The sequence below is a fragment of the Henckelia pumila genome, chromosome 1 (genome assembly GCF_033568475.1).
Source record: "Henckelia pumila isolate YLH828 chromosome 1, ASM3356847v2, whole genome shotgun sequence".
Lineage (NCBI taxonomy): Eukaryota > Viridiplantae > Streptophyta > Magnoliopsida > Lamiales > Gesneriaceae > Henckelia > Henckelia pumila.
The window spans coordinates 177,656,523-177,682,039 of record NC_133120.1 but is presented as its reverse complement, the minus strand read 5'-3'; the positions used below and the strand labels follow the sequence as shown (position 1 = coordinate 177,682,039).

General features: G+C 42.0%; 1 non-coding gene across 1 annotated transcript; it reads left to right on the top strand.

Annotated features, from left to right (window-relative positions):
* Positions 1-17,774: 17,774 nt before the first annotated feature.
* LOC140876794 (small nucleolar RNA R71) lies at positions 17,775-17,881 on the top strand. Its single transcript, XR_012149027.1, has one exon. It is a non-coding gene; the product is annotated as a small nucleolar RNA R71 (small nucleolar RNA).
* Positions 17,882-25,517: the final 7,636 nt, after the last annotated feature.

The following is a 25,517-nucleotide window of genomic DNA, read 5'->3' as shown; positions in this document are numbered from 1 at the left end:
AACTCTCTAAAAAAAATAAAATTTCACGTCAGCGCATCACGCCCGAGCGGTAGAAAATTACTGCGCGGGCGCCTGAAAATTTGGCTACTCCTGTTTCCCAAGTTTGTGGTTGCGCCCGCGCGGTAGAAAATTGCCATGCGGGCGCCATGCCTTTCTGCCAGCTACTGTTTTACAAATGATGAGTGCGCCCGCGCAGTAGAAAATTGCCGCGCGGGCACCTCGTCTTTTTCCAGAAATGTGCTATTCTTCTTGCGCTATCCTCACCGCCTCAATTGTGCATCACCTTCTCACCAAGTATCAGCATTTCTTGGTGATTTCCTGCAATAAAAATAAATAAACCAGAGGAGTGACTACAAAAAAACTTTAAAACAATAAACGAAATAAGAATGGTAAAAACAGACACAACGAATACTAAACTAATGCAAAACAAACACAAAACAAGCAAAAATAACGCACAAAAACGAGTTCTATCAACCTCCCCAAACTAACCTTTTGTTCGCCCTCGAACAAAATAGGTGACAACTAACAAGTAGACACAACAAAACGACAAAACAAGTAAGTAAAATCAATCTCATCAAGCCTCAGAATTTCTTCCAAAAGAAAACAGTCCAATCATATCCACATATGCTGACCTAAAAAAATTTAACTCGCAAACCTTGCAAACTTCAAAATCTCACAAGTCCGTTTTTGCAATACTCTACTCCGAATTCAATTCACACATTCTAGGATCATAAGGACTTTTTCAGTTATAATAGGATCAAGACTTTGGGAGTATTCAATGATACACACTCTACTGACTGGTATAACTCAATGAAAAATAGTGTGTGTTTGTTTTAATCAAGAATCCATATTCATTAACCATGTCTATCAATAGTCCATAAGTAAAATTCTTACAACCCCTCTCCACTAGTATATTGGGCGACTGTGACTCGGTCAATAGGTCTTATCTGACTTATAATGTCAGGCTAGGTTAATGGCTCCAAATGAAGAAAAAGAATTCAAAGAGGGAGTAATCGATGATCTATTTTCTCAATTCCACTTCTTTCTATTCACATTCATCATCTCTTTTCACTTCATTGATCTCTAGAAATTTTCTTCACTTGCCTTCTACCAACAACACTTTTTCTCTTTCACCACAATTTTTTCTTTCTTGTTTTCAACTACCCTTTTGTTTTGAGTAAGTATTCACACTATTTCCTTTTTCACATTATGCAATTGGAGCACCTTTAGAAATAATCTACATTCAATTTACTCCCTACAAGGTAGGAATGAGTGTTTAAGCTATGGGTAGTAGTTGTAGGATATTAAATAATGTCGAATGGGGTTTACCACACGTTTTCACGTATGCCATTCATTTTTTTTTTATTAAGCTCGAATTAGGTACTAGGGACATAATAAATCAAGGGTGGCTTGAAAGGCACAAACGAAATTCAGAAAGAATTGCCTATATCACTCCTAAGTCACAGTATACCCGTATTGCGCCTCGAGGGGTGTTTGAACTTGTTCTAGACACATTTCAATTCACAGTCAACTCAAACAGATCTCAATCAGTGCAGCACAGAAAAATCATCACTGGTAAGTGATGATTACATCAAAACAAAAATAAGATCATGCACCTTTCGTGCTCATGTAAACGTGAAGGTTCAACTTGGCATCTAGGGTAATTCACGAAAAAAAAAAATTTAAGCCCAAAGATCAAATAAATTGCCTCAAACATATCCAAGTTTGTATGTTTCGAATTCAGATTGAAGTACACCTCACAGAGTTTTTTGAGACCTATTCATCGACTTGGTTATACTAGCTCAAGACGATTTGTCAAACAAAGAAGAAAGTCATGGACTTAAGGAAAAAACGGTAATATAATTTTTTCTTCATCATTGGCTTTTTTGATTTTCATTCACAACACTTGCAACCACAGTACAAATGACTCGAACGAACAAAAATAAGAACACAAAATGAAAACACAAAAGACAACACAACCTCCCCAAACTAAAGACGGTCATTGTCCCCAATGCTACTTAACACCACCACACCTAAAAAACAAACAAAAGAAAAGTAAAAACAAAAAGCACTAAAAACTCCCCTGGTACTAATCAGACTCTTCCTCATCAAGATCTTCGGGCAGATCCCGAATCAATGGAGCATATTGGAATTGGAACGGTGGAGGATATGGCGGTGGTACTGGATAAGCGGCAGGGTCCATCCCAGCATTTGCGAGCAGTCCTCGCATCATGGCGTTGGTGGATTCATTGTGGGCGGCGTTCACCTCTTGGCATTTTTCTATGTGTTGCACCCAAGCCAAAATCTCGCTTAATGTGTCATTTGTGGTGCGGCGAGCAGGGGGTGGCTTAAGCACATTCCTTGATGATTGACCGGGTCCAGAGCTGGCCTGGCTAGGAGGTTGAAACTCTCGGAGGCGGAATGAATGTTTTGCTTTCAAAATTGTGTTATCCACTGCCTGCATTGGGTGCAACCATTCTTCGTCGTCCCTGTATGGGACACCATCTTGCACACACAGTAAAGAAACAATGGTAGGAAAGAAAATTGAAATGTTGGATGTGCGAATGGACGTGTACAACTCTCGGTTGATAATTCATCCAAAATTAAGCGGCCATTGCTTGTGCAGGGCATAAAGAAGCACCGCCCTGCTCATTGTGACAACATGGGTGTGGGACACCGGCATCAACCTGTGAGTCAGAAAAGCATACCACAAGACCGGTTCCAGCCGTAAATATTTTTCCTTAAAAGATATAAATTTTACCGAATCCTTCCACACATTGCCATCATAGCACAGGACATTCGAGATTTCATTATAATCCGGGTTAGCCTTAAATGCCTGAAATTGGCTATCATCTACATCCGGAGTTTTCAATAATTCATTAATAGCAGCGGGACTAAAGGAAACCATCTTACCCCACACGAAAGCTGTGCTATCGGTACGCTCGGCGGCGTTGGCATAAAATTCACGGACCAGCGGGACTAATGCCGCGAGAGTTTGGCGGCAAAACTTGGCCCATCCTCGAGCCACGATGCTAAGGGAGGAGGTGCGGCTTTCAGAGAGATCGATTCCCCTCTCTTCAATTGGATTCCTTGCACCCTTGGCCTCCTCATACCTCGCCCTGGCTTCTTCCGAAATAAATTTTTCCTCTATGATTTTGGATGGGTTGGCCCTAGAGGTAGCAAACTTCTGTTTCTTGGGTGCCATGTCAATAAAGATGAGAAATTGAGTGCTGAACCTCTGAAATTGAGAGAAGAAATATAGTAATAGAATGAGAGAGAGAGATGGCGGCCGGAGGGATTAGGGTTAGAAGGAAAAAGGGAAGGGGAAGTAAAGAAAGAAAGAAGGGGATCGGGCATTTAAAATCTGAGTCTGCGCGATGCGCCCGCGCAGTAGGAAAGTGTCGCGCGGGCGCACACCCCTTTTTTTAAAAATTTTGAGACAGTGGGTTTGGGTGCGCGGGCGTCAGAAAACTGCCGCGCGAGTGCACCCCCTCTTTCAAAAATTTTGCGGGTGGCTTTGGGTGCGCGGGCGGCAGAAAACTGCCGCGCGAGCTCACCCCCTCGTTTTGAAAATTTTTCAGAGACAGTACTCAAACTCGAGAAATAAAAGGAATTAACTTAAAAAGTTCTAACACTTACTAAAATCAACAAAAATGCATATAAATAAAATTAAAAAAAAAGTAGAATGTAGTTCTCAATTTAAAGTCGAGAGCTTGACTTTTCATCCTCCCCAAACTAGTCTTGGTTAGTCAATGTGGTGATGACTGGCATAGAATCCACATCACCCCCCACATAGTGTTTTAACCTTTGAGCATTGACCATGAACGACTCGTTACGGGCATCTTTGATCTCTATGGCCCCCGATGGGTACACCCTTGTGATTTTATAGGGCCCAGACCATCTAGACTTCAGTTTTTTGGGAAATAGTCTTAACCGAGAGTTAAACAGCAACACAACATCTCCTTCCTTGATGTCCCGCTGTCGAATGCGCCTGTCATGTATTCTCTTGGTTCGTTCCTTGTACGAAACCGCCATGTCATATGCACTATCGCGGAATTCCTCCAGTTGATTAAGCTCTAGCAATCTTTTTTCACCTGCAGCAGCAAATTCGTAGTTTAGAGTCTTAATAGCCCAATATGCTCTATGCTCTAATTCAACAGGTAAATGGCATGTCTTTCCAAACAACAATCTATAAGGGGAGGTGCCTATAGGTGTTTTAAATACTGTCCTATAGGCCCATAAGGCATCATCAAGTCGAAGTGCCCAATCCTTCCGATTAGTACTCACACTTTTCTCCAAAAACTGCTTGATCTCTCGATTTGATACTTCCACTTGGCCACTGGTCTGGAGATGATATGGGGTAGAGACTTTATGCTTGACACCATATTTCTTTAAGAGTTTGTCAAAAATTTTATTGCAAAAGTGGGTGCCACCATCACTAATTATTGCACGGGGTGTACCAAACCGATTAAAAATGTTTTTCTTCAAAAATTTCAGTACAACCTGTGCATCATTTGTTGCAAAAGCTTCGACCTCTACCCATTTTGAAACATAATCGACTGCGACCAAAATGTATTTTTTTGTCAAAAAAAGTGGAAATGGTCCAATAAAGTCGATTCCCCAAACATCAAATATCACACACTCAATGATATTATGTAAAGGCATTTCATTTCGGTTAGAGATATTACCTGTCCGCTGATATCTATCACAAGCTAAGACAAACAAGCGCGCATCCTTAAAAAGGTTGGGCCAATAGAACCCACATTCAAGTACCTTTGCTGCAGTCTTGATTGGCCCAGCATGGCCACCTACCTCATGATCATGACAATGACTGAGGATGCTTTGCATTTCTCCTTCCGCCACACCTCTCCGAATCATTGAGTCAGCACATATTTTAAACAAAAATGGTTCCTCCCAAAAGTAGTGCTTGACATCCTATAAAAATTTCTTCTTCTGATGGAAAGATAGATTATGAGGGAGTGTGCTTGTGGCCAGAAAATTAGAAAAATGTGCATACCATGGTGAACTCTCTATGGTGAAAAGTTTTTCATCAGGGAACCAATCATCTATGTCCTCTAATTCGTTTTGTGCATCATCAGGAATGCATTCTAATCTAGATAGATGATCAGCTACTACGTTTTCAACACCTTTCTTATCCCTGATCTCTAAATCAAATTCTTGCAAAAGTAAGATCCACCTAATCAGTCTAGGTTTTGCATCTTTCTTTGCCAACAAGTGCTTAATAGCAGAGTGATCTGTGTAAACTGTGATTTTTGAAAGTACAAGGTACGAATGAAATTTTTCCAGTGCAAATACTACAGCTAACAACTCCTTTTTAGTGGTGGCATAATTTAGCTGAGCTTCATTAAGAGTCTTACTAGCATAGTAGATAGTTCGGAATACCTTGTCTATTCGTTGGCCGAGTACCGCACCAAAAGCAGAGTCACTGGCATTGCACATTACCTCAAATGGAAGATCCTAGTTTGGCGATGTCAGTACTGGCGCAGTCACCAGTCTTTCTTGTTGGAGAACTCGTCGATCAGATCAATTATGATTGATACCCGGTGCAGCGGAAGTTTAAAATTTTGTATGAAACGATTCCATATTGGGTATCAACCTTACGATTAAATTGTGTGTGTAAAAATTAAATAACAATTATAAAATTTTTACCTTTAATCTCGAATCGAGATTTTGGACACCAACAGATTTCTCTGCTCTCGTTGTATATCCCTGGAACTGATGGATGAACTGTTCTTCAATCAGGTCCATGAACAGAGATTTAATCCCTCTGATAGATTGCACTAGAAAATCTATCAGAAGTTTTCTACGAAGAGATTAACGAATTTGATCCGTTAAACCAGACTGTAATTCAAAATCACAGGCTTTTTCTGACAGAGAGAGGGAGGGGGGCGGCCACCTTTTTGAAAAATACTTAGGGTTTTCGAAAATTGTGACCTTGTTGTGTGTAATTTCTGTACTGCAATAACTTATTTATAATGTAGGCCACTAACAGCTTAGGGCCCATTAGTCATAAGTTCAAGCCCGACAAGCAAAGCCCGCATGTTCAGAAATTAATATAAAATTCATCGTGACTCCGATTGATAAACCGATTTCACCAATGTGCACAGAAACCATTTCTGCACCTTTTAAAGTCAAGATAAATTTTTCTGAATCCGAATTCAGTGATTTCCAAAAATGGCCATCCCTATGTCATTTTAGGAAATCTTACTCCTCTACTCTTAAATAAGAAGTCCAACTTCTTCGTTCATTAAATTTAACTCTTTAAATTTAACTATCTCAACGGGGATTAAAAATCCATTACACTGTGTGACCCTCAATGGTTCAGGGATACAGCTAGCCGTGGGCTCACAACTCCTTGTGACTCGGAACAACAATTTCCGACTTGCCCATCGAATCATGGTATGAGCGCCTAGCAACATCGCCCCATGATTCCCTAGGTATCACTGATAGTGCCTACAAGAACCAGTAGATTTTGGTTAGCGTACAGTACGGTCCCTTCATCCAAATATCCCGATCAAATCAACAACCATTGGTATATCGAGAGTCGCTCGAGATTCGATAACTATGCAATACATCTTGAAGATCAAATAGTGACATCGCATGTGCTACTAAGAAACCATTTCTTAAATCACATCATGTACTCTGGCCAGAGATTCGTCACACTAATATCTCCTCAGATCGCATAGGATATCCACACTCGCAAGTATGTGGTGAATCCTTGACAACAAAGCATCGACTCCTATATGTGTTGTAACTGTACCCAATCCCGACACCTGATGACCCCAATAGAGTCGGTAAATGAGTCAAAGAACAGTACTAGCATATAGAGTCTCAATGATGTCTCAAGTAGTAAGGACTAATGGTGTACAACCAAAACCGCGGACTTTATCCACTCGATAAGTGATAACCACTTGGAAAGTCCGGATAGGGTAGTTCGATCATTCATCATATGAATATCCATTTGCATGCTTCGAACATCTCTATGTTCCTTACCAATGAAACGTGGTACTCTGCATCGCAAATGCTAGTCTCAAACTCGAGCGATCCTTATCCTTATTATCGGACGGCTCAATCGACTAGGAACAGTTTAGAATATACAGTGACTATAAGATGTGTTTCATGATAGACATCTCTATGTTCTACCACATCTTACATACACTATAGTATATTCAAGGTCTTTATCAAAACAATAATAGTATATCACAATATCACAATATGAAGAAAGACAAAGTCATTGCCATTAATAAAAGTGTAAATAATATTAAACAAAAGATTGTTTATACAAAGAGTCATCAAAGCCCTTAGCCACAAGTTGGCTCACCGGGCACCCACTCTTTCAATCTCCCACTTGCCCTATAGTCAACTAGTCATACTACGTAGACCCATTTCTTCGCGATGTTTGTCAAATAATGGTCCTGGCAAGGGCTTAGTAAGTGGATCAGCGATATTGTCTGCAGAGGCCACTCTTTCGACAGTGATGTCTCCTCTTTCCACGATCTCCCGGATGATGTGGTATTTCCTCAGTACGTGTTTGGATCTTTGATGAGACCTTGGTTCCTTTGCCTGAGCAATGGCACCCGTGTTGTCACAGTACACCGGGACTGGACCAACAACTTCAGGAATGACGCCCAACTCTTGGACGAAATTCCTCATCCAAACAGCCTCTTTAGCAGCAGCTGATGCTGCAATGTATTCTGCTTCAGTGGTGGAATCCGCTGTGGTGTCCTGCTTGGAACTCTTCCAAGAGACAGCACCGCCATTGAGCATGAACACAAATCCAGAGGTTGACTTCGAGTCATCCACGTCACTTTGGAAGCTAGAGTCGGTATAGCCTTCCAATTTTAGTTCTCTTCCTCCATATACCATGAACATATTCTTAGTCCTTCGTAAGTACTTAAGAATGTCCTTCACGGCTTTCCAATGCATTTGACCGGGATTAGCTTGATATCTGCTCGTGACACTCAGAGCAAATGCTACATCCGGTCTGGTAGATATCATCCCATACATGATACTACCTATGGCTGACGCATATGGTACATGTGTCATTTTCTCTATCTCTTCATCAGTCTTGGGACACATAGACTTGGATAGAGAAACTCCATGACACATGGGTAGATGTCCTCTCTTGGACCCATCCATTGAAAACCGTTTCAATATGGTGTCGATGTAGGTTGACTGAGTGAGTCCTATCATTCTCTTAGATCTATCTCTATAGATCTGTATCCCAATAATATAGGATGCCTCACCCAAATCCTTCATCGAGAATCTACCTGATAACCATATCTTTGTTGACTGCAACATCCCTACATCATTCCCAATGAGTAAGATGTCATCAACATAAATTACTAAGAATGTCACAGCATCCTTAACTACTTTCTTGTACACGCATGGTTCCTCCGGGTTCTTGATGAAACCAAAATCTTTTATTGTTTCATCAAATTTCTGGTTCCAACTTCTTGATGCTTGTTTTAGACCATAAATTAATCTCTGAAGCTTGCATACCTTATGCTCGCTTCCCATGGATGTGTACCCCTCAGGCTGCTTCATATAGATTTCTTCCTTAATGTCTCCATTAAGAAAAGCAGTCTTCACATCCATTTGCCATATCTCATAGTCATACCATGCAGCTATGGCAATAAGGATTCTTATGGACTTGAACATTGCAACTGGTGAAAAGGTTTCATCATAGTCAACTCCTTGTCTTTGAGTATAACCTTTTGCCACCAATCGCGCCTTGTAGGTCAATACCTTACCATCAGGCCCAAGCTTTCTCTTGTAGATCCATTTACACCCTATTGGAACAATTCCATCGGGAGGATCTACTAGAGACCAAACTTGGTTTGTATGCATCGAATCTATTTCCGACTGCATAGCTTCAAGCCATAAATTTGAATCCGCATCAGAAATTGCTTCCTTGAAGTTTCTTGGATCACATCCAACATCGGGTTCATCTTGATCCCCTTCAAGAAGAAGACCATATCGAATAGGAGGTCTAGAAGTCCTCTCGGATCTTCTAGGTATAGGCGTGTCCAGCAATGGTTCCTGAGGTGTAGGATCGTTATTTTGTATTTTGGGTTCTTCTCGAATTTCTTCGAGTTCCATCATCTCGCCTTTCTTATCCAATAAGAACTCCTTCTCCAAGAAGGTGGCATTCCTTGAAACAAACACTTTTGTTTCAGCAGGATAATAGAAATAATATCCGATTGAATTCTTCGGATACCCTACAAAATAACATAAGCTGGATCGACTATCCAACTTATCTCCCACTGTCCGCTTCACGTAAGCAGGACATCCCCAAATCCTCAAGTACGAATACTTAGGAGCTTTGCCATTCCATAACTCGTATGGTGTTTTGTCCACTGCTTTAGTGTGGATGTTGTTCAACAACAATACCGCCGTTTCAAGCGCATAGCCCCAAAACGAAGGTGGAAGCTCAGTGAAGCTCATCATGGACCGAACCATGTCCAACAAAGTTCGATTACGACGCTCCGATAAACCATTAAGCTGTGGTGTCATAGGAGGAGTCCACTGAGAGAGAATCCCATTCTCTTTTAGATAGTCCAAAAACTCGGTACTCAAGTATTCTCCACCTCGATCCGATCGAAGTGCTTTAATACTTTTACCTAGTTTGTTTTCTACTTCAGCCTTGAATTCTTTGAACTTTTCAAATGCTTCAGACTTATATTTCATTAAATATAAATACCCATACCTTGAATAATCATCAGTAAAGGTAATGAAGTAGGTGTGGCCATATTGAGTCCCAACTCTAAATGGACCACAAACATCTGTATGGATCAAATCCAACAGATTTTGACTACGTTCAGGTTTCCCCTTAAAAGGAGATTTAGTCATTTTTCCTTTTAGGCAGGATTCACAAGTAGGTAGAGAGTTAATATCAGACATATCAAACATGCCCTCTCCCACTAGCTTGTTCATCCTCCTTGAGGAAATATGACCTAGCCTAGCGTGCCAAAGGTTTGCCGGGTTTTGGCTATCGATTTTCCTTTTGTTTGTTGTTGCCGGTTTATCAACATAATTTATTGGAACGTCTTTTAGTTTTAAGTTGTATAGATCGTTTTCAAGTTGTCCATTTCCAATTAAACATTCATTCTTGTAAATATTGCAAATCCCATTCACAAAATTGCAAGAATAACCATCTCTATCAAGTATAGAAACAGAAATAATGTTTTTAATCAAATCCGGAACAAATAAAACATCTCTTAAAAGTAACTTAAAACCATTCTGCAAAATTAAATAAACATCTCCCACGGCTTTTGCTTCAACTCTGGAACAATTTCCGAGCCTCAGCTGGGTTTCACCCATCCTAAGCCTGCGACTTCTTGTCATCACCTGCAAATCATTGCAAATGTGAGATCCACATCCGGTATCCAATACCCAAGAAGTAGTATTAAGTGAAACATTTATTTCAATATAGAACATACCCTTCGCAGTTCGCAACTGCTCTAGATATTCCTTGCAGTTACGCTTCCAATGACCGGGCTTCTTGCAGTAATGGCAAACATCCTTGGATTTTTCCATGTTTGAAGCCTTTGTCTTGTACTTCTTCTCGGGTTCGATTTTCTTGGGTGGGGCAGAACGTTTCTTACCCTTTGTACTTGGCCCCTTCTTAGCAGAAGAAGAGGAGCCCACCAAGAAAGCCGGTTTATCCTTCTTTAATGTGGATTCATATGTCACAAGCATATTGACGATCTCTTCAAGGGAGGCCTCTATCTTGTTCATATTGAAATTTACCACAAATCCGTCAAACGAAGAAGGAAGAGACAGAAGTAGTAAGTCCACGTTGAGTTCATGCTCCAACACCAAATCAAGGGTTACCAACTTCTGTATGAGCCAAATCACTCGTACCCCATGATCACGGACCGAAGTCCCTTCACGCATGCAACACGTCATTAGCTCCTTTACAGTAGCGAACCTTTCAGCCCTCGATTGAGCCCCAAAAAGTTCCTTGAGTTGAACGTCAATGTCAGCAACATTCACGGTGTCCTCAAATCGCCTCTGGAGTTCATCAGACATCGAGGCTTGCATATAGCATTTGGTCTTGATATCATGGTCCCACCATGTATCAAGCTTGGCTAACTCCTCCGGACTTACGTCAGCTGGTGCTTCCTTCGGAGGAGATTTTTCTAACACGTAGAGCATCTTCTCCGAAGTCAAGACAATCTTCAACTTACGGAACCATTCCGTATAGTTTGCGCCAGTCAACTTATTTTGTTCGAGGATCGAGAAAAGTGGATTACGCGAATTCATCGTATGAAATACTGAAAAGAAACAGACAAATATCAGTGATTGTTTAAGCAATTTACTAAGACATAAAATAGGCGAAATTTATTTTATGAATCTCACTCCCACTATTTTAACGATTTCACTACCCTCTAGTGAAAACGGGAAACTGTTTTCCTTAGTGAGAACATGGAGTCCAATTGACAAACTTATAGTCCCGAATAATATCAGCCAACCATAATTTTCAAAAGGTAGAGCCCAATTGCTTCCAAAGCAACCTCCACGTTTTTACCTCATGTCCAATAAGGGCCCAATAATATGACGCCGATTATTGTGACATGTCAAGATGACCCATCAATATTAAGTTGTGATGGACGGTCGCCATGTGGATCCCCCAATAATATGAGCCGATCCCATGGGAGTTCCACCCAACTTACAACATGTGTCGATCCAATGTACAGCTTTCCGACGAACGGGCCCCCCCAATAATATGAGCCGGACCATATCCGCGGGTAGCATCTCATACATTGATCGTTGATGGAAGGTAGGAACATTTAAACAAATTTAAATTTCCTTTATTTATCTTGATATCAATTTTAAATCATATTTAAAATGAGGGATTTTTAATTATAAAAATTTGTCTCATCATTTTTAAAATTTTGTATGCTTGTCGGATTCACACAATTATGTCTAAAACATGCATACAACTATAATATCACATATTATATAGGATGATCGATTCCATTTCTAATCGACCTGTGGTTGCCAATCACGAGTCTTAGTCCAATCCTAGGTAATATGCAGTATGCAATGCAATCCTATTACATTTGCTTCCAATTTACATTTCTTCTGTCTTTATTGTCTGCTGGGCCCACCTCCATCTTCAAATCTTGATCTCCCACTAAATCTAATGTATTTACAATAAATAACAATGACAAGTAGGGGATACATTTTTAAGGGGTGGGAACGGGCCATAAACCAAGCCCACTTTTATTACATATGACATTCATATTGGGCCATAAACCAGGCCCATTAATAAAACCAACAACAATAAAAACAAATGTAAATTCCTAACATACACCTACAAAATTGGTCATGGCAATCGATCATCCTTATCCAATAACATTTAATTCAAAATTAATTTATTGGATAACATGCAATGGCAATTTAAATTTAAAAGGATAAAATCATATTTCATACATAAAATCTTATTTTAATACAAAATCATATTTTATCTTTTTATCAAATAAAATCATATTTTATCTATAAAATCCAATTTTATACATAAAATCATATTTTACTCAATATATCCTTAAGATCATATCTTATCATCAATTGTACCAAAAATAATTAATTTCAAAATTCAATTAAAGGATAAAATATTAAAATTTTCCAAAAATTCAAATTTATCCAAAAATCAATTTTAAAATTTTCGGACTCGAACAATTCGATCCGATGCCTCGTGGACCAATCAAAACAATTTTCGATCGGACCAAAAATAGAATTTTAACATATTAAAATTTAATTTTAAAAAATTAAAAATAATTTTTCCCGCGGGCCGCCCGGGACATTCCCGGGCTGCCCGCGCCCCGTAGGGCTCGGGCCGGGCAGCCCGGCTGCCCCTAGGGCAGCGACGATCGCTGCCCCTGCCCCGGGGAGCGATCCAATCGCTGCCCGGGTTTTTGCCCGAAAAAATATTTTTATTTTTAAAATATTTATTTTGTTTCAAAAACCGAGGCCTAAAAAAAAATATATATATTTTGTACAATCGATTGATCTGAGCAACCTGGCTTTGATACCACTGTTGGAGAACTCGTCGATCCGATCAATTATGATTGATACCCGGTGCAGCCGAAGTTTAAAATTTTGTATGGAACGATTCCATATTGGGTATCAACCTTACGATTAAATTGTGTGTGTAAAAATTAAATAACAATTATAAAATTTTTACCTTTAATCTCGAATCGAGATTTTGGACACCTACAGATTTCTCTGCTCTCGTTGTATATCCCTGGAACTGATGGACGAACTGTTCTTCAATCAGGTCCACGAACAGAGATTTAATCCCTCTGATAGATTGCACTAGAAAATCTATCAGAAGTTTTCTACGAAGAGATTAACGAATTTGATCCGTTAAACCAGACTGTAATTCAAAATCACAGGCTTTTTCTGACAGAGAGAGGGAGGGGGCGGCCACCTTTTTGAAAAATACTTAGGGTTTTCGAAAATTGTGACCTTGTTGTGTGTAATTTCTGTACTGCAATAACTTATTTATAATGTAGGCCACTAACAGCTTAGGGCCCATTAGTCATAAGTTCAAGCCCGACAAGCAAAGCCCGCATGTTCAGAAATTAATATAAAATTCATCGTGACTCCGATTGATAAACCAATTTCACCAATGTGCACAGAAACCATTTCTGCACCTTTTAAAGTCAAGATAAATTTTTCTGAATCCGAATTCAGTGATTTCCAAAAATGGCCATCCCTATGTCATTTTAGGAAATCTTACTCCTCTACTCTTAAATAAGAAGTCCAACTTCTTCGTTCATTAAATTTAACTCTTTAAATTTAACTATCTCAACGGGGATTAAAAATCCATTACACTGTGTGACCCTCAATGGTTCAGGGATACAGCTAGCCGTGGGCTCACAACTCCTTGTGACTCGGAACAACAATTTCCGACTTGCCCATCGAATCATGGTATGAGCGCCTAGCAACATCGCCCCATGATTCCCTAGGTATCACTGATAGTGCCTACAAGAACCAGTAGATTTTGGTTAGCGTACAGTACGGTCCCTTCATCCAAATATCCCGATCGAATCAACAACCATTGGTATATCGAGAGTCGCTCGAGATTCGATAACTATGCAATACATCTTGAAGATCAAATAGTGACATCGCATGTGCTACTAAGAAACCATTTCTTAAATAACATCATGTACTCTGGCCAGAGATTCGTCACACTAATATCTCCTCAGATCGCATAGGATATCCACACTCGCAAGTATGTGGTGAATCCTTGACAACAAAGCATCGACTCCTATATGTGTTGTAACTGTACCCAATCCCGACACCTGATGACCCCAATAGAGTCGGTAAACGAGTCAAAGCACAGTACTAGCATATAGAGTCTCAATGATGTCTCAAGTAGTAAGGACTAATGGTGTACAACCAAAACCGCGGACTTTATCCACTCGATAAGTGATAACCACTTGGAAAGTCCGGATAGGGTAGTTCGATCATTCATCATATGAATATCCATTTGCATGCTTCGAACATCTCTATGTTCCTTACCAATGAAACGTGGTACTCTGCATCGCAAATGCTAGTCTCAAACTCGAGCGATCCTTATCCTTATTATCGGACGGCTCAATCGACTAGGAACAGTTTAGAATATACAGTGACTATAAGATGTGTTTCATGATAGACATCTCCATGTTCTACCACATCTTACATACACTATAGTATATTCAAGGTCTTTATCAAAACAACAATAGTATATCACAATATCACAATATGAAGAAAGACAAAGTCATTGCCATTAATAAAAGTGTAAATAATATTAAACAAAAGATTTTCATACAAAGAGTCATCAAAGCCCTTAGCCACAAGTTGGCTCACCGGGCACCCACTCTTTCATTTCTCTCAACACCTCAAAGGCCTGCAAACAATTTGAATCAAAATCAAAAAGGGCATCTTTCATTAGCAAAGAAGACAGAGGTTTGGCAATTTTTAAAAAGTCCTTAATAAATCACCGATAAAAACCAGCATGTCCTAAGAAACTTCTAACTCCCTTGACTGTCGTGTGTGGCGGAAAATTTTGAATAACGTGCACCTTGGCCCTGTCCACCTCAATCCCCTGTTCAGAAATTCGGTGACCCAAAACTATACCTTCTGTTACCATGAAATGACACTTCTCCCAGTTCAGCACCAAATTTGTCTCCTCGCATCTCATTAAAACAGAATTCAAGTTATGCAGACATGCATCAAAAGATTGACCAAAAATAGAGAAATCATCCATGAAAATTTCTAAAAAATTTTCGACCATATCATGAAAAATGGCAGTCATGCATCTCTGAAAAGTAGCAGGAGCGTTACACAATCCGAAAGACATACGTCTATAGGCAAACGTACCATATGGGCAAGTGAAAGTCATTTTATCCTGGTCTTCAGGTGCAATCGGTATTTGATTGTATCCTGAGTACCCATCTAAAAAACAGTAAAACTCATACCCAGCCAATCTCTCTAGCATTTGATCAATGAACGGGAGAGAAAAATGATCCTTACAGGTCGTGTCATTTAATTTTCTATAGTCTATGCACACACGCCAACCTGTAACTATCCTAGTAGGTATTAATTCATTATTCTCATTGTTTATGACAGTTATCCCCCCTTTCTTTGGTACACACTGCACTGGACTCACCCATGGACTATCAGAAATAGGATAAATGATACCTGCGTCCAACAGTTTGATCGTCTCAGCTTTTACAACTTCCTGCATCTTCGGGTTTAGTCTCCTCTGTGGTTGGACTAATGGGTTGATGCTCTCTTCCATTAAGATCTTGTGCATGCATATGGACGGATTTATTCCTTTGATATCTGCCACTTTCCAAGCAAATACACTCTTGTGATTCTTGAGCACATCCATTAGTCTGGCCTCTATCTCACCTGTCAAAGAAGAAGAAATTATGACAGGTAAATTATCATTCTCACCTAAAAATACATATTTGAGATGGGTAGGCAATGGTTTCAATTCCAAAGTGGGTGGTTCATCAATGCATGGTTTCTGAAGGACTAAATCCTTTCGGTTGCCAAGATCTTCAAGTCTAAGCTTTCCACCTCTTCTCCATGACTGGTTGTCATTCAAATATGCAGTCATCCCTTCAATTTCATCACTGAAATCGTCCACATGCTCAGATATAAATGCAGTTTCTAATGTTTCCTGAAAAGTATCCTGCACATAATCAAATAACAGTGAATCCACTACATCTAGTTGAAAACATTCTTCATTATTCTGAGAAAATTTTAAAGCATTAAAAACATCAAACGAAATTTTCTCTTCTCCCACTGTCAAAAGCAACTCTTCCTTCTGGACATCTATTAGTGCCTTTCCTGTCGCCAGGAAAGGTCTACCCAAAATGAGTGGCATGTCCAAATCCTCTTCCATATCTAACACTACGAAGTCCACGGGGAAGATGAATTTGTCCACTTTTACAAGTACGTCCTCGATTATACCCCGTGGATATTTGATGGACCTGTCCGCCAGTTGTAACGACATTTTGGTGGACTTTGGTTCTCCCAAGCTCAATTTCCTAAACACAGAGTAAGGCATTAGATTTATACTTGCACCCAAATCACACAAAGCCTTATGAAATTGAACATCATTAATTACACAAGGTATAGAGAAACTCCCTGGATCCTTTTGCTTTAGTGGGATTTTATTCTGCACCAGTGCCGAGCAGTTTTCCGTCAGACTTATCATCGCATGCTCCTCCAATTTCCTCTTGTTAGAGAGGATCTCCTTCAAGAATTTCGCATAACTTGGCATTTGCATCAGTGCATCAGCGAAGGGTATATTGATATTCAATTTCTTAAACACTTCTAAGAATTTACCAAACTGAGAGTCTAGCTTGGCCTTCTTAAGAGCTGCAGGAAAAGGTGGTGGCACAACAATTTTTGATTGTGAAGTGGGTGGGGGTGTTAAGATAGACGACTTGCCTGAAGTTTTTTCTGATGTAACTGTTTCTGGCTCTTTCTCGCTTTTTGGTTCAGGCTCGACCGTCTTTCCGCTCCTTAATTCAATTGCTTTCACCTGTTCCTTCGGATTCTTCTCAGTGTCACTTGGCAAAGTACCCTGATCTCTGCTGGAAATTGATTTGGCCAATTGCCCTATTTGATTCTCCTGATTCTTTATCGATGCATCTTGATTGTGCATGCGGGTTTCAGTAGATGATATAAACTTCTGCATCATCTGCTCCAAGCTTGATTTCTCCTCTTGAGGCTGCCTGTTGTAGTTCTGATTCCCATATGCTTTATTATTCTGTCCAGCCCACGAGAAATTTGGATGTTGTCTCCACCCTGGATTGTATGAATTCGAAAATGGGTCATTCCTTGGGCGATTTTGATTTCCCATGTGACTTGCCATAACTCCCTCCGGTTGAGAAAATGTTTGACAGTCTTTCGTGAAATGCTCTGCACCACATTTTTCACACCACACTTCTTGTACTCGCATCACAGAGTTTCCCACTCTTAGTTCCTCAATCCTTTTGTTCATGACTTCAAGTTGAGCATCCACTGATGTGAATGCATCAATTTGATGAATTCCAGTAGATTTCCGGGCTGCACCCCTTTCAAATTGAGGATGATAGCTACTAGATGCCATTTCCTCGATTAATTCAAAGACATCCTCTGATGATTTTCGCAGAAGATTTCCACCTGCAGCTGCATCTAACATGGTACGATTTGAGTGAGAAAGACCATAATAAAAAGTTTGTACCACAAGACCCTCTGGTAATTGGTGGTGTGGACATCTCCGCAGTAGATCCTTGTAGCGCTCCCATGCTTCGTAAAACATTTCCTGTTCTCCTTGGGAAAAAGTTGTGATATCATCTCTCAGCTTCATTGACTTAGATGGTGGAAAGTATTTGGCGAGGAAAGACATCGCCAAATCATCCCAAGTTGTGATGGAACCTGCAGGTAAATTCGTTAGCCATGCTTTCGCCTTGTCTCGCAGTGAAAAAGGGAATAAACGCAACCGAATAGCGTCATCAGAAACTCCCTGTATCTTGAATGTATCACAAATTTCCAGAAAATTTGTGATGTGTACATATGGTTCATCAATGACACTCCCACCAAATTGAAGTGTGTTCTGAATCATTTGAAGAATGGCCGGCTTTATCTCAAAGTGATTAGCTGCTACAGTTGGCCGGATGATGCTTGGTCTAGCACCTTCAATGTTTGGCAAGGCAAGATCCATCATGGATCTGTAAACTGGTTGTTCCTGTTCATGTTCTTCTTCCATTTCTTGTTGTTGTTGTTGCCTTTTTCTCCTATGAAAAGTTCTCTCGATTTCTGAATCAAAAGGCAATAGTTCCTCAGGTGAGTGTTGCATGTACTGCAAGAGAATCCTGCAATCCACAGATGGAAATGAGTGATTAAAAATGTAATAGAGAAAAATCAAATAAAACAAATTATAATCTATTTATTCCCCGACAACGGCGCCAAAAACTTGATCGACGGAATACTAACACTTAAATTTTCTTTAAAAATCTCTCAATCCAGTCGATAATAATCGCAAGTGCACGATTCAAGTTATAATAAAATGTACTGAGTACGAGTATTATAGTAGCCCGTGCCCTAATTGAGTAATTAAAGGATTAATGCTAATTAATTGAATTGGGTATTGGACGGATCGGAAGCTCTGAAGGCACGATCGGAAGCTCCGAACAGGATCGGAAGCTCCGATGAGCGATCGGAGGCACCGATGTTATTACGTCAGGCATGACGTGTGGTTGGATCGGAAGCTCCGATCAGGACCGGAAGCTCCGATCACCCCTATCCGGAGTCATCAAGTGATATTTTGACACGTGGCAGATCAGGATCTTCGGAAGCTCCGATGGCAGGATCGGACGTTCCGATCGAGGTTCGGATGTTCCGATCAAGGATCGGAAGTTCCGATCGTTGTCTATAAATAGAAGGCCGAGACTTCACTTTCATTTGCCAATTCCGAGTTCTCCTTTCCTTTCTAGTCCTTTTGGAGCTGTTCTAGTCTTCTTAGGCTTGGTCCGGAGGTCGGAGAGGCGTTCGGTAGTCGTAGCGGAGTTGTGCCCAAGTTCTGGAGGCATCGACATCAAAGGGCTAACGACGGACGAAGGTATAGCTTTTGCTTCCTATAAATATTTAGGAGTATGCAATAGCTTAGTTAAGGCTTTTAGAGCACTTTAATGATAGTAGTATCATTTGGCAGTGTAGAGCAGACTATAGGCGTGGACCTAGAATTGGTAGAGCTTGCACTGTATTGAGGTACGAAAGTACTGTTCGAGATATCCTGACTGAGTATGCATGTATTATGTGACCGCATGATTTATATGCCATGATATTATGCTGCATTCATTTGCATCTTGCTGTATCTCCTTCGAGATTTCTGTTAGTAGGGTTGTACCCTATCCTGTTAGTGGATGGACTTCCATCGATTTGGGTCCGGCGTTTCCACGGTTATCTCGGTATGGGAGCCACCTCCTGAAGCGACGGCACAGCGTGCTACATACCAGGGCCCGGTCTGTCTTTGTTATCTGATCCTTGACCTCGAGTCTATAGGGAGTTCACTTTGCATGCATGTATACTCATACTCTTGCACTGAGCGTTTTATGCTCACGTCTCGTACTCTGTATTTTCTGGACACCCTATTCCATGGGGCAGGTTTGCGATTGGACGAGGAGGGTGGATCCAGGAGGAGCTAGTCAGTGGTTGGCCAGCTGGAGCTTCGCTTAGGTTTTATTACTGTTGTTTGGGTTTATACAGCTATTCGATTTGGTTGTATAATATTGGATAATTACAGATTCCTTTACTTGGGATTCTATAATGTTATTGGATTCCGCAGTTTTATTCTGATATCTGTTTAATTAAGTTAATTGCATGCATAAGTTCTGTTTAGTAGGTGATCCGGGTAAGGGTCACTACATTTATGGTATCAGAGCATGCAAAAAATTTCTTGGGATTTAGTCTCATCTTGAGGTATTTTTGTAGATGTCAAATCGTGACGACCAAAGTTCTCATGGCAGTGTTGGTGGGCGTTGGGGTGATGCCGACCGGGAGCCTCGTCGAGAACGGCGTCATCGTCACCATGACGACGAGCGTTTCACTGTGCGTCGATTCTTAGCTATGGGTCCTAAGCCCTTAGTTGGAGGTGAGTCTCCGGAGGATGCGGAGAACTGGTTAGACCGCATGGAGACGACTTTTCAGACTTTCCAATGCACCGATGAGCAGAAGGTGGAGACCCTTGGCTATCTTCTGGATGGGCGTGCGCGCAGGTGGTGGAGGTTTACTTCTACACCTTTTGTTGCGGCGAGAGGAGTGGCCACCTGGGCCGAGTTCCGCACAGCTTTCCAAAAGCGGTATTTTCCTCCTGCACTCCGTCAGTCGAAGGCAGGCGAGCTACTGAGTCTGCGACAGGGAGCCATGTCTATCGATGAGTATCAGCAGAGGTTCTTTGATCTGTTATCCTATTGCCCCGAGATTTCTGATAGCTCAGAGATGAAGTATAATCTGTTCCTTCAGGGCCTTAACCCTGAGATCCATGACCGTGTGGCGGTTGGCGACGACATGTCCTATGAGGGCTTGGTGAGCCATTGTCACCAGGCGGAGGACAACATTCGGCGGAATAGGTCTTTCCCTCAGTCGAGGCCTGCTAGTTCTTTGGGTCCCCGTGCCCAAACTTTCAAGAAGTCTGGATCTTCTTCTTCCTCTGGTTCTGGAGGTGTTGTCCGTTATGGTAAGAAGGAGAAGTGTGATCAATGTGGGAAGAACCATCCATCCGACAAGTGTCGTAGGGCTTCTGGAGCTTGTTTCCGTTGTGGAGAGACTGGTCATATCCGGAGAGATTGTCCAATGTCTGGGGGAGGTGGTTCTGGTTCTGGTACAGGATCGGGTTCTCAGGCTACCGTACAGCAGAGGTCGCAGGGACAGTCTGCTGGGAGTTCTCATTTGAGGCCACGATCTTCTGGCCAGGTGTTTGCCCTGAGACATGATCAGGCTGTGGAAGAGAATGAGAAAGTCATCGCAGGTACATTTATGCTTTATGGTATACCTGCTCTTGTACTTATTGACACTGGTGCATCTCATTCCTTCATTTCTGCACGTTTTGTTAAGAGGCATAAGTTACCATGCATTGCACTAGACGTAGTGATGTCTGTTTCTACTCCGACGGGCCAATCTGCTTTGGCTAAGCGTCTAGTGATGGGTTGCCCTTTAGAGTTCGAAGGGAACATTCTGTTAGCGAATCTCATGGTCCTGGCGATGGACGACTTTGATTGCATTCTGGGAATAGATGTGTTGACTACCTATCATGCTTCAGTGGACTGCTATCAGAGATTAGTACGCTTTCATCCGGAAGGGAGTGAGAGTTGGTTTTTCTATGGTGAGGGAGCGCGACCCCCGATGCCTTTGGTATCAGCTTTGAGAGCCTGTCGAGCTCCTGAGTCTGGCGGGGAAGGCTACCTTATCTATACAGTTGATTTGTCCGCTGAGAGTATTGGGATAGAGAGAATCCCTGTTGTGGATGAATTTTCAGATGTGTTTCCTGATGAGATTCCGGGTTTTCCTCCTGCTAGGGAAGTCGAGTTTGGCATAGAGTTGATGCCGGGTACTTCGCCTATTTCTAGAGCACCGTATCGTCTGGCTCCATCAGAGATGCGTGAGTTAAAGAATCAGCTACAGGATCTTTTGGACAAGGGGTATATTCGTCCTAGTGTATCTCCTTGGGGAGCTCCTGTTCTCTTCGTGAAGAAGAAGGATGGGTCGATGCGGCTGTGCATTGACTATCGGCAGCTGAATCGAGTGACTGTGAAGAACAAGTATCCGTTGCCTCGTGTTGATGACTTGTTTGACCAGATGCAGGGCACATCAATTTACTCCAAGATTGACTTGAGATGTGGGTATCATCAGTTGAGAGTCCGTGATCAGGACGTAGCCAAGACTGCATTCCGTACTCGCTATGGGCATTAAGAGTTCCTAGTGATGCCATTTGGTTTGACTAATGCGCCGGCTATATTCATGGATCTGATGAACCGTGTCTTCATGGAGTATTTGGACAAGTTTGTCGTGGTCTTCATTGACGACATCCTGGTTTATTCGCGTAATACAGAAGAGCATGTTTCTCACTTGCGGTTGGTACTGCAGACTCTTCGAGATGAGCAATTGTACGCCAAGCTAAGCAAGTGTGAGTTCTGGATGGATAGAGTGGTTTTTCTTGGCCATATCATATCCAGGGAGGGGATTTCTGTTGATCCAAGCAAGATTGAAGCGGTACTTAATTGGTCGCGTCCGACGACAGTTGCTGAGATCCGTAGTTTTCTGGGTCTAGCAGGGTATTATCGTCGCTTCATTCTGAACTTCTCTCAGTTAGCTCGACCGTTGACGCAGCTTACCCGCAAGGGTGTGGATTTCGAATGGTCCTCCGAGTGCGAGGAGAATTTCCGTGAGCTTCGACGGCGGTTGACTTCTGCGCCGGTGTTGGCATTACCGTCAGGATCTGGAGGGTATGTGGTTTACATGGATGCTTCTCTTCAGGGGTTAGGTTGTGTCCTGACTCAGAATGGGCATGTGATCGCATACGCTTCTAGACAACTGAAGCTTCACGAGGACAACTACCCAGTCCATGATTTGGAGTTAGCAGCCATTGTGTTCGCTTTGAAGATCTGGCGTCATTATCTGTATGGCGAGAAATTTGAGATCTTCACCGACCATAAGAGTCTATAAATATTTGTTCACGCAGGCGGAGTTGAACATGAGGCAGAGACGTTGGATGGATTTGCTTAAGGACTATGATTGCGAGATTAAGTACCATCCGGGAGCTGCTAATCTCACCGCTGATGCTTTGAGTCGCAAGGTGCGACTATCCACACTTCAGACTTGTTCGATGTCTAGTGCGATCAGTGACTGTTGTACTTCAGGTTATACCTTCAAGCATAAGAAAGGTATGCAGAGTATCCAGATGTTTGCGATATTATCTGAGCCAGCTTTGTACTCGCGGATCCGAGATGCTCAGATGTCTGATTCGAAGACCCAGCGTTTAGCTCGTCTAGCTAACGAGGGTAGCTCGTCTGGATTTCATTATCAGTCAGATGGCTTTCTGTGTTTGTCTGGTAGGCTTGTGATTCCACAGGATGAAGAGTTGCGAGAGGAGATTTTGTCTCAGGCACATCGCACTAAGTTGAGTATTCATCCTGGGAGCAACAAGATGTACAAGGATCTACGTACTCGTTTCTGGTGGAAGGGAATGAAACGCAGTGTTTATCAGTTTGTTTTGAGATGTTTGGTGTGTCAACAGGTCAAGGCAGAGCACCGACGACCTGGAGGATTGCTTCACAGTCTGCCTATTCCTGAATGGAAATGGGAGTTTATCACTATGGACTTTGTGACCCATTTGCCCGTATCCCCGAGGAACTGTGATGCTATCTGGGTGGTGGTGGACCGACTCACCAAGTCAGCGCATTTCATTGCCTATAGCCGAGAGTACTCTGTGGATCGCATGACACGGATGTACATTCAGGAGATCGTCCGACTTCATGGAGTGCCTGTGAGCATTGTCAGCGATCGGGACCCCAGGTTTACTTCTAGATTCTGGGGGAATGTTCAGCGTGCGATGGGTACTACTCTCAGTTTGAGTACAGCCTATCATCCGGAGACTGATGGTCAGTCAGAGCGCACTATCCGTACGTTAGAGGATATGCTTAGAGCATGCGTCATGGATTTTGGTTCAGCCTGGCAGGATCATTTGCCGTTGATCGAGTTCTCTTACAACAACAGCTATCACACTAGTATTGGGATGGCACCTTTTGAAGCGTTGTATGGGCGACGTTGTCGTACTCCACTCTTCTGGGAAGAAGTGGGGGAGAGACAGGCTGAAGGACCGGAGTTTATCCAGCAGGCGATAGACATTGTTGATCAGATCAAGAAACGGATTAAGACTGCACAGGATCGTCAGGCCAGTTATGCTAATATCAAGCGTAGGCCTTTGCAGTTCGAGGTCGGGGAGAAAGTGTTTCTGAGAGTGTCACCTTTCCGCAAGATTCTCAGATTTGGCCTTAAGGGCAAGTTGTCTCCCAGATTTATCGGTCCGTTTGAGATCTTGGAGAGTATTGGCGATTTGGCTTATCGACTAGCATTGCCACCGCATCTATCCAGCATTCACGACGTATTCCACGTATCTCTGTTGCGACGGTATGTGGCGGATGAATCTCATATTCTGCAGCGATCTGAGGTTCAGGTAGACAAGTATTTGACTTATGTTGAGAAACCTCTTCGCATCCTTGATTATAAGGATAAGGTTTTACGGAACAAAGTCATTCCTTTGGTTTTAGTTCAGTGGCAGCGCCGAGGCACTGAGGAAGCTACTTGGGAGCTTAAGGACAGGATGCGTAAAGACCATCCTGAGTTGTTTTGATTTCATTCTTTAAGTTGTATTCAGTTGCAAACTCTGTAAACGTTTGATTTGAATAAAGAAAGTTTCTGATTTCTGTATTTGCATTCGGTACTTAAGATCTGATTTCGAGGACGAAATATCTTAAGTGGGGGAGAATGTAGTAGCCCGTGCCCTAATTGAGTAATTAAAGGATTAATGCTAATTAATTGAATTGGGTATTGGACGGATCGAAAGCTCCGAAGGCACGATCGGAAGCTCCGAACAGGATCGGAAGCTCCGATGAGCGATCGGAGGCACCGATGTTATTACGTCAGGCATGACGTGTGGTTGGATCGGAAGCTCCGATCAGGACCGGAAGCTTCGATCACCCCTATCCGGAGTCATCAAGTGATATTTTGACACGTGGCAGATCAGGATCTTCGGAAGCTCCGATGGCAGGATCGGACGTTCCGATCAAGGTTCGGACGTTCCGATCAAGGATCGGAAGTTCCGATCGTTGTCTATAAATAGAAGGCCGAGACTTCACTTTCATTTGCCAATTCCGAGTTCTCCTTTCCTTTCTAGTCCTTTTGGAGCTGTTCTAGTCTTCTTAGGCTTGGTCCGGAGGTCGGAGAGGCGTTCGGTAGTCGTAGCGGAGTTGTGCCCAAGTTCTGGAGGCATCGACATCAAAGGGCTAACGACGGACGAAGGTATAGCTTTTGCTTCCTATAAATATTTAGGAGTATGCAATAGCTTAGTTAAGGCTTTTAGAGCACTTTAATTATAGTAGTATCATTTGGCAGTGTAGAGCAGACTATAGGCGTGGACCTAGAGTTGGTAGAGCTTGCACTGTATTGAGGTACGAAAGTACTGTTCGAGATATCCTGACTGAGTATGCATGTATTATGTGACCGCATGATTTATATGCCATGATATTATGCTGCATTCATTTGCATCTTTCTGTATCTCCTTCGAGATGTCTGTTAGTAGGGTTGTACCCTATCCTGTTAGTGGATGGACTTCCATCGATTTGGGTCCGGCGTTTCCACGGTTATCTCGGTATGGGAGCCACCTCCTGAAGCGACGGCACAGCGTGCTACATACCAGGGCCCGGTCTGTCTCTGTTATCTGATCC